Here is a 19157-nt window from a genome sequence, read left to right on the forward strand (position 1 = left end):
TATACTGATAACAAGGTCTGTATTGAGTATATTTTGCTTATGCCAGGGTGAGAAGTATTTTGTAATATCTCTTTACACTGTTGTTACTTATAAAAAGAAAGGAGGAGCCAATAATTAGTTATTGGCGTATTTTACCTGAAGAGTTTAAGGTTATGTATATCTAAAGGGAGTATCATCTTACATCTACCTATTAGTTCCACCATGGTATATCCATTGAGGGTTCAGCTCTATTAAGTGATCTATATGTATTTCTAGTAAAGCTATTATACACTTATCTTGTATTTCCAAGGTACATATATAGTGTGGTGTGTTAGGACCTCTCAACTTGGAGAATGGGGGAATTAAACCACTCTACAGAGACTCCAAGGAGCGGTATCTATATAAATAGTATCCTGTCATACTATATATGAGAGTTGTTGAAGGTGTAGAGAAGACGAAAAATCAGTGATATCTGGTGGTTGAGTTTAATTAGGTTACATATTACTTTCAGGAGATTTCCATATCTGTAGTATCTTTAGGTTTGAAAAGTATGGTTTAAATCTTAGTTGTAGATCTGAGTTGTAGATCTGATGAGACTGGAAATGGGGATAACTAGTCTAGGCATAGGCCTAGAAACTAAAAAACATAACTATACTATTCTACATTAAACAGTATGCCTTATTGTCCAAAGAGCTCAGTGTGCAGATGTGTAGTCTGTAGATCTCAGTTATTATGTGAGCAGTTTCACAATATTTATACTTTTTACAGTTTTATAATTTCCAGGACTTGTCTCAGTGAGGGCAGACAGAGTGTTTCTCTTGTGAGAGAGCTAAATATCTCAGAACTTCAATAGTTTTGAGTTTTTGTACACTGTGGGCCAAAGATCCGCCTTATTCAGGAAAGACTTCAGACTGCCATTTCTGATTGCCCAAGCTTTTTCTGCGAGCAAGTTTGATTCCACAATTCTTAAAATTTCTCCCAATGTTGGGATAGTAGTAGATTTCCAGTTTACAGCTATCTGGTTTCTGGTGACAATGAAAATGTGATTATATATAAGTCTTTCCTGAGGTGGCAGGTCCCTAGTTCCAAGGTGTAAAAGTGCCATACTCGAAGGTATGGATTGTAGAGACATAGGCAATTTTTTCAAAAATCCCATAATATCATCTCTAAGAGTTTTTAGCTTCGGACAGTCCCATAGTAAATGACCAATGGATCCGATTAGGCTGCACCCTCTCCAACATAATGGGGATGTGTTCATATCAAATTTAGCTAACTTCTCCGGAGACATGTACCATTGCCAGATGGTTTTTAGTAGGCCTTCTTGGTGATTTACACAGTGTGATGATTGTTTAACCGATTTCATTGTTAGTTCCCATTTTTCCATGCTTGTATCAACTCCCAAATAATCCTGCCATTTATTGAGTTGCCATCTTGGAAATTTTTCTTTCAAAGATAACAGCGTTCTATAGAAAACCGATGTGCCTTTTATAGATGTGCCTTCTGCTTGAAGCAGTTTTTTGATTTGAGGAGTTAATTTAATAGGGCTAAATTGGAATTTTCTTAAAAATTTAGTAATTCTAGTGTATATAGGTAGATCTGTAGGTTGAATATTATAGTTTAGCATTAAATATTCAAATGATTTAATTTCTGCCATTTGTCGTACTCGTAATACATGGTGTCTGCCAATTCCTGCCTGGTCTCTTCTAGTGTCTTAATCAAATCAGTTTTCTTATTATTGAAAATTTCCTTCTCTAAGGACTTAATTTTTTGTAATAGGAGGTTGGTATTCTCCCTTCTCTTTTTCTTTTGTATAGCACTCAGTTTCATGATAATACCTCTAATGTAGGCCTTGTGTGCATTCCATAACGTTGTTTTGAAGACATCTTTAGTGTCATTTAACTCAAAATACTCAGCAAGTTCCTTTTTGATGATAGGTGAGGTGTGTTCCGAGTTTAGAATACATTTGTTCAATTTCCATATTTGGGGACGTAGGGTGGAATTTTGTAAAGAGAATTTAATAATTAAGGGGGAGTGGTCCGACCAGATTCTGGGTCTTATCTCAACTTCTGTAATTAATGATAAAGTGAATCTATCAACTAGGCCATAATCAATACATGTAAAAGATTTATGGATCGGTGAGTGGTAGGTAAATTCTCGGGTTTTGGGGTGAAAACATCTCCATGAGTCGTATAATTCATAGTTCAATAAGGCTGGTTGTAGAATGGAGTGTGGTTTCCTAATGTTAGATGTGCAATCCATTTGTACATCTGCTATAGCATTAAAATCTCCTGACACAAATAGGTGTCCTTTATGGAGTGTAGTAATTTTTTTGAGTGTTTTGTTGATGAATTTCAATTGGTGTGTATTTGGAGAATATACGCTTGCAAATGTGTATTCTTGAGAATTGATTGATCCTCTGATAACCACTAGTCTACCATCTTCACTTGTAAAAGTTTCTTCTATCACTAGTCCCAGTGTATCTTTGACAGCAATACATACCCCAGCTTTCTTTTTATTACTTTTTAAGGTAGAATGAAATATATTAGAGAATTGGTATAATTTAAAACGACTTGCTGAGATTTTGGTCAAATGTGTCTCTTGTATGCACACAATGTCTGCATTCTGTTCCTTAATTAATTTTTGTAGGAGATATCGTTTCCTGTGTGAATTCAGCCCTCTCACATTTATTGACAGGATATTACAGTCTTGCAACATAGTAATTATTACAATTGCAGTTATACAGACCATACCATAGCGTCAGCCCATCACGAGACAGTCCTGGAGAATCCACATATTTTCTGCACATCAAAAATCTGAGTATAAGGAAGTAAGTTAAAGAGGACAACAGTATGCATACTTGATAAAAACAAAAGAACAACAGAAAACCAAGCAAAGGACTGGTAGGCATCCGGTTCTACCTTCCAGAAATTTGCTTATCCTGGAGAATGGGGGTTTAATACCTCCCTACTGAGACTCCAGAAAGTAGCCGTTAAGAAGGCAGAGAACAAAAAACAACCAACAGTAGCACTAGGTTAGAACTAGTCTAGTTCCAAGAGTTTCAAGAGTGAGAGCTTGATTGGTGGAAGTAAAGGAACCACAATGTGGATCAGAATCAAGCCGTTTTCCTCTGAGACAGAAATGTTATTCTTCCCTAGGGAAAACGTTTCTTGGGGGAAAAAATAAAGTCTGTGACGAATACCATATGCTCAGGTATCTGAAGAAGCCCCTGCAGTGTTTTCTTTTTCTACTTGGTCAGGAGGGGGTGTAGTGTCCATCTGAGTTGATGGAGCATTCCTGGGAATCTGTCTTGGAGAGGCCAGTTGCTTTGATAAGGAGACTTGATAAACTGGTTTATCTTTATATATTAGTCTGTCCTTCCTGGGATCTCTTGGCACGAAGATCGGAATATCCCACTTAGCCAGCAAATCAGATTCTTCTTTTGGGTTTCTGGCAACATGGGTTACTCCATTATCAGAGATCAGAAGTTTTGGGGGGAAACCCCAGGAGTAATCAATTTTCCTGTGACGTAAAGTAGTAGTTATTTCAGAGAATTGTCTCCTTGCATGCAGTGTAGCCTGAGAGAGATCTTGATAGAGGATGAGGTCCTGATATGGGCTAGGTAATTTCTTACCTCCTCTAGTGGCTGACAGCAGTCTCTCCTTAGCATGGAAAAAGTGTACTCTCGTGATGACATCACGTGGCAGATGTTTGGCTACGTGTGCCGGTTTTGGTAGGCGGTGGGCCCTGTCGATAACCAGTTCTTGGTCTGGGAGGTCAGGAGCTGTGCTTTTCAAGATGTCTTTGACGTAATCCTTGAGATCGTTGGAGTTCACTGATTCTGGGACACCTCTAATTTTGACATTATTCCGACGGTTCCTGTCCTCGTTGTCAGATATTTTCTCCTTCATCCACATATTCTGTTGAAGAAGCTCCTTGTGTGCCCCAACGAGATGATTATGGGCAATGGTCATCTCCTCTATTCTTCTCTCCAGTTTAGATATTCTGGAGTCAGTTTCCCCTGCAATTTGTGAGACATGTCCTGCTAATGTCTGAAGGTCTGCTCTGACTTCTCCAATGTCATCTTGAATGACTGCTCTGAAGGAGAGCATGAAGTCCTTTAGGAACTGCTGTGATGTAGGTTGATCTGTTACCGGGAAAGATTCCAGAGGATCCAAAGCTTTTGACTGTCTTTGTGATCTGTTTTCCCTTTGAAAGCGTTGGGGGAGTGAATGCATACTTTGCTGTATTGATGCGACCGTTTGTACGCCTGAGGGAGAGTATTGCGGATTTCTTGGGAGGTTTGATGCGTCCGTATGTACGCCTGGAGTAGCGGGATGCGTATTTTGCGGGCCACCGGACGCGTCAAAAATTACGCATTGTTCAGGGGGATGTACGCATGGCGGTACCTGAGCGTCCTGGAAGTCCGCATCGGCTTGCTGCTGTACTGTGGGTCCCTGCTTCAGAGGGCTCCGCTCGCGGCTCTTCTTGGCCTGCCGCTGGCGCTGAAATCTTTCCTCATCTGAGTCTTCCTCATAGAGCGCTTCATGGCCTCTTGGGTAGGGGGTCTGGAGAGGTGCAAACCTGTTTTGTAGTGGGATGGAAGGTGGAGTGCTGAGCATGGATCTATCCAGGGCCTCCCTGCTGTGATAGCGGTGGCCATCTTGGTTTTCTTCACCATAGTAAGGAGACAGCTTTCTCAGGGCTGGGGAGCTGTAATTTCTTCCTGATTTCATTCTCCTGTACTCCCAGTCGTCCTCAGAACGTCCTGCCATCTTTCTGTGTGGTTTTTGGGGCTTTTCAGAGTGCTTTCAGTCGCTTTCTCTGGTATTCAGGCAGAGAGTTTTGGTCTCACACAACCATGCAGCTCAGCAGCCAGCCACGCCCCCCCTCAACAGAGTTCCAAATTTGGAAGCTCATCCCTTTTTTGAAAAGAGCTATACTTCTGTTTAGTGTGTAGATGAGATAGCCATTGCACATGGTAATGGAATATGTCCACTATGGAAGAGCTGGCAGCCAGTGGCACATGGTCTCAGGTTCCACTGAGGAGAGGCAGGAAGCGAATGCTTGGTGAAGAGTTTGCAAGGCAGAACATGTGGAGGAAGCTGACAGCAGACAAAGCAATGCTTTAAAGGGACTTAGAGCTGAAAATTACAAAGATTTTATACATACCTGGGGCTTCCTCCAGCCCCATCCGCTCAGATCACTCCCACGCCACTGTCCCTCACTGTCAGCAGCTTTCGGAACCAGGTCCCGCCACTGACGTCAGTCACAGCCAGCTACGCAAGAGAAGTGCGCTCTTTGCGTATCTCCTCAGCAGCTGCTGGAGAGATACGTAGAAGGCGCACTTATCTTACGCCAGACTGGCTCCGACTGATGGAAGTGTGGGGACCCGGTTCCCGAAGCGGAGGACGGCGGTGTGGGAGCAATCGGAGCAGATGATGCTGGAGGAAGCCCCAGGTATGTATAAAATCTTTATTTTACAGCTCTGGTACACTTTAAGGTCCATTCAACATGCAGGGGTACAGTGATGTCAGCAGTTCCCATGATGACTCGTCACTTGTCACACACATGGACGAAGACCAACTGGAAGACCTAGCAAGAGAGAGGCAGATGAAGTTGACAAAGATGCCAAAGAGCTGCTTAAAATACACAACTGGAAACAGGCAGCAGTAGACAGAGATGGATAGGGTGGAAAACTGAAGGAGGCTAAGGCTCAAATTGGGCTGTAACGCCATCGGAGGAGGAGGAGGATTTGTGGGTGGTTTTCCCAGGTGGTGAGGACACTTGAGGTGCTGCCTGTGCTGCTCCCACCTCTTTTTATTCTAGCTTGTGGGTGGTGGTCCTAGGCAGTGTCAGCGCTTAGGGCCCCTCCTGTACTGCTCACTCCCGTTTGGAAGCTTAGTACACCCCACAGGTAATGTAGCTCTCATGTCACATAGCAGTGGTCAGGAGGGGGGTATGAGAAAGGCTGCACATGCTACCCCTGCTGAACACGTAATTGTATTGTTATGCAAAGCTTATATCTCTTCCTGGGATAGAGGAGATAGAGTAATTGATCCAGCCCTTGCTAGATCCAGTACTGCAGGTACACTTGCTGTTTCTTTACATTTTCTGCTAGGTTTTCCCTGCAGATCATTTAAAAGCCTGGTGCTGCTTGGTAGTGAACACTTGCCATTCTTTGTGTTTGTTGTTAAATAGTTAATTTGGTTAAAACAAAGACATCTGTCCATCAAGTTCAACCAGGAAAAAAAACAAAATTAGTACATCATTGCTCTGCATCCTTCCATATCCCAATTACAAAGATTGGAACAATTAGCCTGAAAGGATGCCTGAAGTGAAAGGGGTATAGAGGCTGCCATATTTATTTCCGTTTAAGCAATACCAGCTGCCTGCCTGTCCTGCTGATCATCTGCATCTAATACTTGAAAGAGACTCCGTAACAAAAATTGCATCCTGTTTTTTATCATCCTACAAGTTCCAAAAGCTATTCTAATGTGTTCTGGCTTACTGCAGCACTTTATACTATCACAGTCTCTGTAATAAATCAATGTATCTTTCCCCTGTCAGACTTGTCGGCCTGTGTCTGGAAGGCTGCCAAGTTCTTCAGTGTTGTGGTTCTGTTATGAACTCCCCCTTCCAGGCCCCTCTATGCACACTGCCTGTGTATTATTTAGATTAGGGCCTCTTCTCTCTTATCTTTTACAAGCTGGATAAATCGTCCTCTGACCTGTATCTTTAAGCCAGTCACACCCACTGCGCGCTACCATATCTGTAAAAAATCTGACATAACAAAACTGTATGATTATCACCAAACACAATGAACACAAATGTCCTTGAGTCCAAAGCAATAGTTGGAGTGCGCTGTGTTGAATCCTCGAGAAGTATCTTTAAGTCAGTCACATCCACTGCGCGCTACCATATCTGTAAAACAATCTGACATAGCATAACCTGCTTTCTTTGCAAAAACACTGCACCCACATCAAACGTGTCAGCGGTGAAACGAGTTTTATATGAAGATAGTATGCTACGCAATGAAGTTTTTATGTTTTTTATTGAGGAATAAAGACCTTTTTTATGACATCATGGATGTGGATTACTGATGAGCCCTTGAGTACCACATATTGAGCCTAAATCCTACCTGTAGATTGGTGGTCATCATCTGGTGAGCTGCTCTGTTATTAGAGGTGGAGGGAGTTTTGCATGGGCACTCGTTTCACCGCTGACACGTTTGATGTGGGTGCAGTGTTTTTGCAAAGAAAGCAGGTTATGCTATGTCAGATTGTTTTACAGATATGGTAGCGCGCAGTGGATGTGACTGGCTTAAAGATACTTCTCGAGGGTTCAACACAGCGCACTCCAACTATTGCTTTGGACTCAAGGACATTTGTGTTCATTGTGTTTGGTGATAATCATACAGTTTTTTAACGATATAGCAACTTTTTATTGTGGTGGCGCAGCATTTTTTTATTGAAAGTCCTCTGAGCTGGCTGGGCTTTCACATACTGAGGAATTACAAACAAGGGCAAAGCTGTTTGCAGGAAGAGAAGAGCAGCCTGAAACTTCAGTTCATGAGAACTGCAGGGGGAAAGAAACACACAAATGATCTCTTGAGATTCAAAAGGAAGGGTGTATACAGCCTGCTTGTGTATGGATGTATTTTTCTATGTGTGGACATACTGTACATCAACCTACTTCCTGTTTTGGTGGCCATTTTGTTTGTTTATAAACAAACTTTTTAAAACTTTTTTTAACCACTTTTAATGCGGCGAGGAGCGGCGAAATTGTGACAGAGGGTAATAGGAGATGTCCCCTAACGCACTGGTATGTTTACTTTTGAGCGATTTTAACAATACAGATTCTCTTTAAGCCATAGACCCTGAACAAGCATGCAAATCAGAAGTCTGACTAGGTTGGCTGTGTGCTTGTTTAAGGTGTGTGATCCAGACACTACTGCAGCCAAAGAAATCAGCAGGATGCCAGGAAACTGGTATTGTTCCTTACTGCAGCTCCGGTCTTCTCCCGGGTCCCACTGGCAGCCTCTGAAGTATCACCAACCCCCAATGGGTGGGCGTATTCTGCGTAACTATGGGCACACGCCAACGCTGTAGCAGGTAAGTGGGTTTTATTTTCCTTTGTTTATTACCAAAAAATACATGCCTGGTTTTATATTCCACTCTGGGGGTGGAGCAAATCTAAAATATTCAGAGACTTCAAAGAGACATAAGAGGCCAGAATCACCCATACCTGATATATCAGTTTGGGTGGACAGTCCTATAGTATATTTTTTACAGAGATGAGTAAATAAAGGTGTATATACATATAAGGCGCTGGCTAATGTCATTTTTCTATTGTGGTCTCAAAAATGAGGGCTATAGCATGATATTCTTTGTGACATTCTTCACTCTTAGTTTCCGTTGATAATTAGCACGTTAATAAGTGTGCATATAAACAGTGTGAAGTGCACACTGGAAATCAAAGCCTATTTCTGCCCACTGCTTGTTTCCCAGCCTATATAAACTTTCAATTCTCATAAATGTGCAGCTCTGTTGGGGACTAGATGTGAACAGCTAAATCATACAGGCATTGCGGATCATGGGTGGGCGAGAGCAACTCTTAATACCGGTACTTTATTGTAAAACTGGAGAAATATTTGTATATAACAGCTGCCAATTGCTCACCTCCGCCCGTCTGCCAGGCAAATTCAAGAGACTAAAATGTCAGCAGTCAGCATAGATTTTGCTTCCAGGACGACAAGAGGATTATTCTGCTACATTTCCTGTCTTCTTCCTCTTCATTAATACAAGGACAGCATTAAAACATAATGGACCATATCCTGTTAACATTTCTCCCAAGTAGATATTTTCAAACCTTTTCAATAAAATACCTTTAAAGATCCCACTAAGCAAGAAATGACTTGAAATAAGTTTGCTATTACCTTTTTACCCTATGTTTTAGTATGTTTTCAGTCATGTGTTGGAATGTTATACTGTATTTTAGATAAGATAAAAAATTATATCCTTGAAGAAAAATCAGGAGAAAAGTTAATAAGATGTGGCCCTTATTCAATTTACTTTTTCTCCCACACTTTCTACAAAAAATAAAATAACAACTGTATAGATTTTTGAGACTACCTTTTAACTCAGATGATCCATCCGTCTGTAATACATGGTAGGCAGAGAAACATGACTGGAAGTGAGCAATCGCCGCTTCTGCGTAGAACGGCGACGTTTAACATGATGCAGGGGTCCTTTTGCCGGCAATGGATTACACAGTCAGCGGTTTCATGGCTGCTGCTGCAGATTGATTGATGAGTGGACTTTTGAATATAGATGTACTTATTGGTGCAGTTTACTTGATGCAGTTCTCCATCAGGTCCGGCCCCCCTCCTTCCTGGGATTATGCACAGGGTACCTGGTACGCCCTAAGGGGTGGGGTTATGGGTATATAAGGGAGATGTTGAAATGTGTTTGTTGTACTTGACATAATGGCAACTTGAGAAAGGCAGTTAATGTCGAAACAGCAGGCTGTCGTTGCTGGTCATTTTATTTCCTTAAATAAAGTATTAGAGCTATTAATACCTGGTGTGGTGCCGATCCTTCGTTGGAAACTTGGACTGTGACCCCGTGGTACGGTGGAGAGGATCTGGGCACACACTTGAAGATTTGAGCCTGCAGGTGGGTGCTCCCAGAACCAGGTTTACACAACCATATATATTGTACATTTTGGGCAGAAATAGTCTCCAGTCCTTAGTAATTGGAATGTCCTCATGTTCTCAGTGATTTGAAAATATTGGAGGAGGAAGCCAGGAGATGCAGCGGAGATGAACGTTGACTGGGATGAAGAGTATCGAGACATGAATGCTGTCAACCAGCTCCAGCTTTGGTGACAGCAAAGGTTCCAAAACTGTAGGACGTAATCTGGGTCTCTACTCCCCTCTTCTCTCCCTCCTTCCCTCCCAATTGCTGCCCTGTGTTATAAGTTGTGCAAATTGGCTGCATTACAGAAGCTGGTCCAATAATCTGATGCCCAGAGCACATGCCATGCTCTTCCATACCCAAGATACACCTCTTCTCAGAACCAGGAGAGGAGTTAGAGTTAGAAGAAATTAGAGACTAGGCCAAAGAATGGCACTGGCTGGGGTAATAGGGGAGGGTGCCTATTGCTGGCTGGGGTGTGCTGGAGTGGGAGGGCAGTCAGTGCTGGCAAAAGTAAGCGGGGGGGGGGGGGTGCACAGCACTTGCTTGGGGTAGGGGGAAGGCTGCATGATGCTTGCATGGATGGGGAGGGAGGATGAGTCATCCAGGCTGAGGTGCATATGATGGGTGAAGGAAATAAACCATCTTTACCTGGAATAGTTGCCCCCAGTATAGGTAGCCTGGAATAGTTGCCCCCAGGATAGGTAGCCTGGAATAATTTCCCGCAGTATAGGTAACCTGGAATAGTTGTCCCCGGTATAGGTAGCCTGGAAAAGTTGTCCACGGTATATGTAGCCTGGAATAGTTGTCTGCAGTATAGGTAGCCTGGAATAGTTGCCCTCAGTATAGGTAGCCCAGAGCCACCCCCCCCTCCCCCCCGCCGCCTTCACTTTACCTCTGCCTCCCCTCCTCCAGGAAGCCTGGATAAGACTTGAGAAAGCGGAGGATGTTCCTCCGGGAAACACGTTGTCATTTTAATAAACCTTTATTTTATAGTCCCATATGTATTTTGTGCCATATTGTAACACTGTAGCCAGTCTATTCCCCTGCCTCTATTTTCACCATTCACGGACAATTGGACGCTGCTCACCACGCCTTCCAGCGTGTGTTTGAACAGACGTCCTCGCTACCATCGCAAGGAGGTCTGGAGCTGGTGACGTTGCCTCCGCCCTGTCTCTGCCTTGCTGCCACGGAGAGCCCGGTCCCCGGCTGCCTAAGAGGGACGCATGCGAATCGCGGCTGAGTACGCTGTACCGGCCACACTAATACTAGGTGAGACCTTTCCTAGTGTTAATTGATCTATCATTGCTGGAAATCTCAGAGCGCTCCTCTCTTTTTTACATATTCCTCTAGTGATTAACATGGGAGCAGCCGAGTGATTGTCGGGTGGCCAGATCGCACCTTGAGGGGCTCACTACCCCAGAACTTTTTACTTTACCTAGGGCATTTGACACCCATGGCAGGTAATGCCAGGTACAGGTGCCCCCAGTATAGGTAGCCTGGAATAGTAGCCCCTAGTATAGGTAGCCTGGAATAGTTGCCCCCAGTATAGGTAGCCTGGAATAGTTGTCCCCGGTATAGGTAGCCTGGAAAAGTTGTCCACGGTATATGTAGCCTGGAATAGTTGTCAGCAGTATAGGTATCCTGGAATAGTTGCCCTCAGTATAGGTATCCCAGAGCCACCCGTCCCCCCCGCCGCTGCCTTCACTTTACCTCTGCCTCCCCTCCTCCAGAAAGCCTGGATCCCCCTCCACTGCGACGGCGGCATACTTTACACTGCAGACCTTTCTGGAGAGGGCACCGGGAGCAGAGAAGGTAAAGCCGGTAGCGTGGGGGGTGGGGGGCAGTTAACTAGGCAGCATTGCACAGGGCCCAGGCAACTTCTCCAGCGGCGGGGGGTTCTGGGCAGGGACTGTCACCCCCCGCAGGCTGGGACCCAGGGTGGGCTGCTCCTTGCGCCACCCCTTTAAGAAGCCACATGATCTTTATGACCTGGGGCTTATTCTAGCCCATAGAGGCCACTCTGTCCCTCCCCGCAGCTTTGGTCTTCTGCGCATGCGCAGGCATGTACCCGCACCGTGCACCCACATCATTCACCGCGTACTGCACCTGCGAAGTACTACTTCGCAGGCACAGTGCTTTCATGGCAGTGTGGACACAAGGGCCCACGCACGCGCAGAAGACCCTGACCTGCCAGGGTTGGTGATACTTCAGAGCCTGACAGCAGGTCAGGGAACACATGCAGAGGTCGGTCTAGGCGATAATCAAACTTGTTCATTAATCTTCATTGTGAGTGTTTATTTATAATTTGGAATATATTGAATCGTTTTCACACCAAGTGCTTCTAACATGGCAGTTTTAGTTTCAACTTCTATACTTAAAGAGAGTCTGAAGCCATTTAAAATACCTGTTTTTATCCAGCAGGCTGTTTCAGCATTACAATACAAACTGATTCGCCGCAGGGACGCAGAAGAACGAAGTATTTATCTCCATGAAATCCCAGGGGAAAATTCCATGGCTTTCCAGGTCGTGGATTTTGCTGCCCGGGGGAGGCAGAGCTTTGTGCTGTAGCTCTGCTTCCAGTACAGTCAATCTCTGCCGATCGCCGCCTCTCCCCACCCCTCTCAGTGAAAGAAGACTGAGAGGGGCGGTGAGAGGCAGAGATCAGGGGAGATTGACACCATCAGAGGCAGAGCTACTGCTCATAGCTCTGCCTCTACCCAGAAGCCCTGGGGGTTTTTGGGGGTATATTAAGACCTCGTTCTGCCACGTCCCCACAGCAAATCAGTTTGGATTATAATGCTGAAGCTGCCTGCTGGATAAAAACAGGCATTTTAAATGGCTTCAGACTCTAAATTATGTTCCCCTCACTTTAAGGGCTCTTTCACATTAAGGGCATTTTTGCCCTTTTTTCAAAATCGCCCTAAAAATGCTTGTGCAATGACTCCCTATGAGAGAGCTCACATCTGAGCGGTTTGTTTCCTATCCGCTCGGCAAAGCGGTGCCTGTACCATTTTTGAGGCAGTTATGCCTCAATGGAAGGTATAGGAAAAATGCAAGCGCTCACAAAATCGCTTTGTGCAGCGATTGCATTCGTATTTTTAAGAATAAATACATCTATTTATTATTTTCCGGGTCAAAGAGTTCACTTCCTGACTTGCGTCAGGTAGTGAATTTAAAAACAACACTGGAAAAGCGCTTTTACAAAAAATGCAGGGTGCAGTGGAGCGCCGTGAGGAGAAAAAAAACCCGCCGCCCAAATTCGCAAAACGCGTTTTTTTTTTTAGATGTGACCGAGGCGTAAGAGGAGGAAATGGGAGGATGATAGGAGGGAACATCAAAGCATGCCTGCCTCTTCCTGCCTAGAAAATGTTTAAAGGAGTTTTTATGGTGGTGCCTGCTCCAGTGGAATTCTCTACTGGGGAATTGAAGATAAAAACTTACAGCATCGAGAGGTATGTGGATCCTGTATGAACATAACTTTGTATTTATCTTAGGTAGCTTTGCCTCCGGTCAGGTATCCTTTAAAAGAAATAATTCGCTATTGCAGATTTTTTTCAAAAAAGTTTTTGCATTCTAAAGGTGGCTGGATGGTGTAATGGTTAAGGGCTCTGCCTCTGACACAGGAGACCTGGGTTCGAATCTAGGTTCTGCCACGCAGGAGGATTTCTCAGGCCCTGCTGGGCCGATTTGTATAATTTTTTTTTGGGTACACGCAGCTAGCGCTTTGCTACCTGCGTGTATTTCCTGATCGCCGCCGTGCCGCCCTCCCCCCCAACCCCTTGCGCAGCCTGGCCTCTCAGCGCCAGGCAGCGCTGACGGGTGGATCGGGACTCCCGATGATGTTACGACGTCGATGACGATCGTCACCATGGCGACGGGGGAAGCAAGCCAAACAGGAAATCCCATTCTGAACGGGATTTCCTGTTTGCGCTGATCACCTGAGGCAATCAGATGGGGTGGGGGGCTGCAGCTGCACAGCGGGTATCATGTAGCTAGCGCTAGGCTAGCTACATGATTAAGAAAAAAAAAATTAAAGTGCTGCGTTGCCCCCTGGCAGTTTTAATAGACCGCCAGGGAGGTTAAGCCGTTAGCACCACGTACAATACCACGATTACAACCTTGACTATAACAGGTTGAAGTGTGCTGCTTCAGCAGCGGTAATAATGGTAAAACTGTTGTGCACTTCTTGTACACACCAACTTTATGCAGTTTACTGCAGCTGACGCCTAGTGAGCTAAGAAGGGCAGCAGACGCTCAGAACAAGCTTGGTAGATCACCCTGGTCATGTGTCTACCTATGTATTATTGTCTATACCCCTGTCATGATCTGCTACCTCTCCCATAGTCTACAGTAAAATAAATTACCTTTTAAAGTGAACCCGAGGTAAGAGGAATATGAAGGCTGCCATCTTTATTTCCTTTTAAGCAATACCAGTTGCCTGGCTGTCCTCATGATCCTGTGTCTCTGATACTTTTAGCTATAGAACCTGAACAAGCATGCAGCAGATCAGGTACCCTGTCTTGGCTGACTCAGGTTTTACTGGATTGGCCATATGCTGGTTCCAGGGTTTTGACTTACAATATTTATGCCAGAAGATCAACAGGGCTGCCAGGCAATAGGCATTGTTTACAAGTTAATAAATATGGCAGCCTCCATATCCCTCTCACCTCGGGTATCCTTTAACGTGCTCTTACAGTGAAGTCAATTAAAGTGGACCTGAACTCTTTCACAGGACACAAGGAAACACAGAGAGGAATGCACCCTTTGTGTTTTTAGAGAGAAGAGCCTGTTTAATTCCCCCTCATCTTCAAGAAATCACAAGTGTAATTTGATCTCTCAGCTGTGACAGCACAGAAATTCCACAGTCCTTAGCAGACACAGCTTGTCACAGGAGCCCTCGTGGCTGACCGCAAATGGCCTTCCAAACGGTGCCAGCGCACGGATCGTGCGAACTCTGGTCGCAGTCAATGCGCAGGAACCGTTGGGAATTGGCCGCAGACAAACCAGAAGGGAGCCTGTGAGATACGGGTAATTACAACTCACACACGATTCAGGGTATACTGCCACCACCACGGGTAGGGGCCCGTGGACCCGACTGCCTGACTGATCCTGCGAATAAAAACGGTTAAAACACGCTGTATTCTGTCTAGCCAAAAACAACCAATAGTAGCGTCTCTCCAGACACTTGGGATCAGCTCCTGTGTACAGCTGAAAAGCAGGGTAGCGGAACAGTGAATGACTTGGAGGAAGTCTTTTATTCACAGCAATATAAATAATTAATATATACAGACAATTATTAAAATCAACAATTATTTAAACAGTAATAGCCAGTATGAAATAAAAAGGGAGAAAATACTTAGGGTTTGTGGAAATATGTCCTTTTGTGGGAAAATCATTAAGTCCAAGCAAACGGTTTCAAGTTCTTAAAGTTCTTTGTTCCAGAGATAGATTCAAAGTTCAGCAAGGTTTAAATTCCAAACAAAATGGAGGATGTCCTTTGTTTCAGCTCCGGCAAGATGGCCACCACTTGTTCCTCACAGTGGCCGTGTGTGTTCAGGAAGATGTTAAAATGGAGGAATCAATTGCCCATGCAGCTCATTCACTTTTAATGGAGCTGAGTTCAGAGGCGGGCTCCCAGAGTCGGCCCCCGGGCCGGACTATGGTAATCACATCTGGGGCAGGGGCTTCAGCAACCTCATAACCCTGATACTTCTCTAGACAGACCTACGCGGCCGGCACACAAATAATAATTACATATTCTCGATCCCTAGAACCTACCGATTAATATGATATCAAACTTGGGCATGTTTGCATGCCCGGTTAAAAAAACGGTGGAATTCCCAGAGTTCTGGTTATGCCAGTGGCCCAAATTTAATATCCAAATACTCACAAGATCCGGACCAGCAGAATGATATAACTTTCACATTTCTCATCTGAACGGTATTGCTTAAACATGCTCAAAATCCTAAACTCCATGCTTTCTTATTGTGTCTTACATGGTTCCGGCCGGTCTGGGCAGAGCAGATTTTTGAATAGCCCCCTGCTGTGAGCTCATCCTGTCTGTTCCCAAAAGGGCAGAGTGAGCTCTTTGCTGGCTAATTAACATCTAAATGTTACCACTCTGGCTTAATCAGCAAGTCACAGGGCCAGTCTTCCTGCCAGCTGCTAACAGGGGGGAAAAAAATGCCTATTTAAAAAACAGGAATGTCAGTCTCTAATTGCTGGCCCGACTACAATCAAGGGCAATCGGCGCAATAAACCGATTGCGTTCTCGTTTCTCACGGTTGTTCCGTGACACAGCTAATATGTAAACATAGTATGTTAACACTTTGTCTGCTTCCATGAAAGCAGGAAGTAGACACTGCAGATTTATTGCAGGCATTCTGTAATCAGTGACAAAGAAAAGTTTTTCTTTAAAGGTTATTATACCGTTGCCTATCTTTTAAAGCAGAAAGAAAGTTCTGATTTCAGGTCCGCTTTAACTTTTAAAATGATCTACCCTCAAATAGATTAACTGTATTACACATTTGATATATTAGTGGAATGTCAGTGATGCTTACAAGAAATTGGAAGAATGAAGTAAATAAATGAGAAGATCACGGAGAACAGAAAAGGTAAAGTGCAGTTTGGAAATTTCCCTTACAACTGCATAGCATTACCTTTGAACGCTGACACGGGTCATGCGTCTGACAGAAAGTGAATGATCTGCCTTTAACTATGAATTTCAGTTTTAATTCAAATGAGACGCTGACTCAGTTCTCTAATAATCCTCATCAGCCCGACTGTCCTGGCGGGACAGCCATGTGTGACTCAGCATTACAAAACATAGCTAATAAAGTACAAAACAGAACTAAAACTGGCCTTATACATTTACCGTACATTTCCACCCATAGTTTCAAAACAATCAATTCCTTTCTGAAAGGATTCATTTCAGAAGGTATCAATTCCAACCACACGCAGCACATTGATTTTTAATAGATTCCAGCAGGGAATCTATTGAAAAATCGATCAAACCACAGCAGTGCACTGATGCAGTGCAACACTAGGGACCCTCAATATATTGCAGCTCTACAGATCTGCAGATCTTATGTCCTGCCCATTTGTTATTTTCTATCGTTTTTAGGTCAAAATTGATCGAAATTTGGTTGACGAAATATTTAAAGCAAATGATTCCCATGCAATTTGATCAGTTAGTGACAAGACTGTTTACTCCGTACAGCGCTGCAGAAAATGCCAGCACTATACATAAGCTGTAAATGGACAGGGCTGTATTGCATACAGATCTTGACCTTTGCGTATTACGAACAGACAGTAAATCAGCGCCAACAATATCTCAAAAAGCTGCTGATAAAGAAACTGGTCCACAATTTCAATAGCTATAGCAAATCAATTAATCAGCGCTTAGACAGTTCATCAGGCAGTGGTAGATCACCTGGTATCATCAAAACTTCAGTGACCAATCACCATCACCAAGTAAGAAAAAGCCCAGCCCATAAGAGCCTGCACTACAAGGCTATTTATGGCACAGTGATCAATCCCGGACTCTCCTCTGGTATCCGGTCCTCAATCAGATTCTGAATGCAGTCTCCGATAGCCAAATTGTTCCTGTTCCATATAATACCCAATCGATACATGCCGGGACTAGCTGCTCCTTCGCCGTCATCAGCCCTTTGCCACTGCCACTGCACCAACTGATCCGTCACATCACGTGTCCTGCTGGGAGGAAAAAAACTAAACCTCATGTAGTACATCCTAACGATGCAAGATTCAAGCAATGGCTGGCACCAGCTAAACAATTTGGTGTACACCGGAGAGAGACCAAGCAACCCCAAAATAAGTACATGGCTTCAGGAAGTCTTGCTCTGCAGGTCAGAACTCCACAGTCTATTTATTTATTATGAATCCAGAGGAAGGAAGAAAATAACGAGTGAGGGCCCTCTCACAATGGGGCGGTGTGGTGCGTCTAATTGATGCACTGCTACCACACTCCAGTGCAAACCTATGTGGTCAGTCATATTACCTGCGTCACGGTGCGGTCCACCGGAAGCACTCAATCTGATGCTGGTCCAGAACTACGTTACCGCGTGGCTTCTGCGGTGACTTGCAGCTATCTGCGTTGGCCCGGAAATCATGTTAGTATATGGCGACGTCGGTATTTTTAAACATTTTCCGATGCAATGTGGCGGCGTGCATGTGCGGAAACTTATTTTTACAATACGCTTCCGTGCACTTCCGCGTACCCCGAACCAGGACGTGACCTCAAGCACGCGTCACTACCTGCTTGGCAAAATGGGGAATACCACGTAGTAACGCAGTATTCCCCGAAGGCTACTGCACCGCCAGGTTACAGTGTGAAACCGGCCTCAGGGTTTTAGGGCCACAATTGTACACTAAATCTCAATTGAATACTATGTTTTATTCAATCATCGTTCAGGTATGATACATAGTGGTAAAGTAAAAGTCCATATGCCACAAAGCCCTAGCGTAATTAGACTAACGCACGTTTGACAGCCTTGAAAGTGGCTGCTTCTTCGGAGGTGAATCATTGCAAGTCATACAGAGTTGTGGCACAAGGTAGTTAAAATCATATGATATAAAAATTCTGTGTATTTTAGTCTTGATGCTATAAGCATGCTTCTTACTTCAACAGCTGGTCATGAAATCAGACCCAATCAACTGAGATCATTTCGATTGGTCTGAAAAGATTGTAGTGCACCGATTTAAGTATCTCGACAAATACTGCATCTATTGTGTGCCATAAAAATGCAGTATATCTCGCAGCTATCGATCAGATGTACTGCTTCTAGGAGAATCGCAGGTGGAGACGGCGTGGCTGGATGAAGTCCACTTTCAAGGCCATGAAACGTGCATTAGGCTAATTATGGCAGGACTTTATTACTTTATTACTATGTATCATACTTGAACGATGACCTTAAGTCTCAATTAGAAGCTACGTTTTATTCAGTGAGCAATTGTGGGCCTAAAACCCACACTTGTTTTTTTTTTCTCTCTTCCATTGTATGTATTAATCAGTTGAGGAATGGCCAGCTTATTGGGTCTATAATTTATTATATATTATCCAGCACTTTAGTCTGAAGACACTCACACATGTCTGAGCGTATTAATTAAATCCTGAACTGTATTGATCAGACATCTGTCCTATATAAGCCTTCCTTTGCTTACAAGAAACTGCCAGAACATCATATTACCACTGGCTTCCTGTTACTAACCTGGTGGTTTATGAATCTAATTCAGTTTTAATTCCTATTGGACCTGGTTTGTTCCTGGCCTTGTGTTTTTAAATAGCATAATGAGGAATTTTATATATGTGCGTTCCTTTTTTTTTTTCCCTTACAAAAATATTTATTTATGATACAGTGTACAAAGTTCTGTCTGTCCCAAAACAACAGCTTCATCAATATATGATTTTTTCTTCCTGTGATACAATGAGAGCAGCCATATTCTGCTTGTCATCACACA

This window comes from Hyperolius riggenbachi, chromosome 6, assembly GCF_040937935.1.
Source record: "Hyperolius riggenbachi isolate aHypRig1 chromosome 6, aHypRig1.pri, whole genome shotgun sequence".
Taxonomy (NCBI): Eukaryota; Metazoa; Chordata; class Amphibia; order Anura; family Hyperoliidae; genus Hyperolius; species Hyperolius riggenbachi.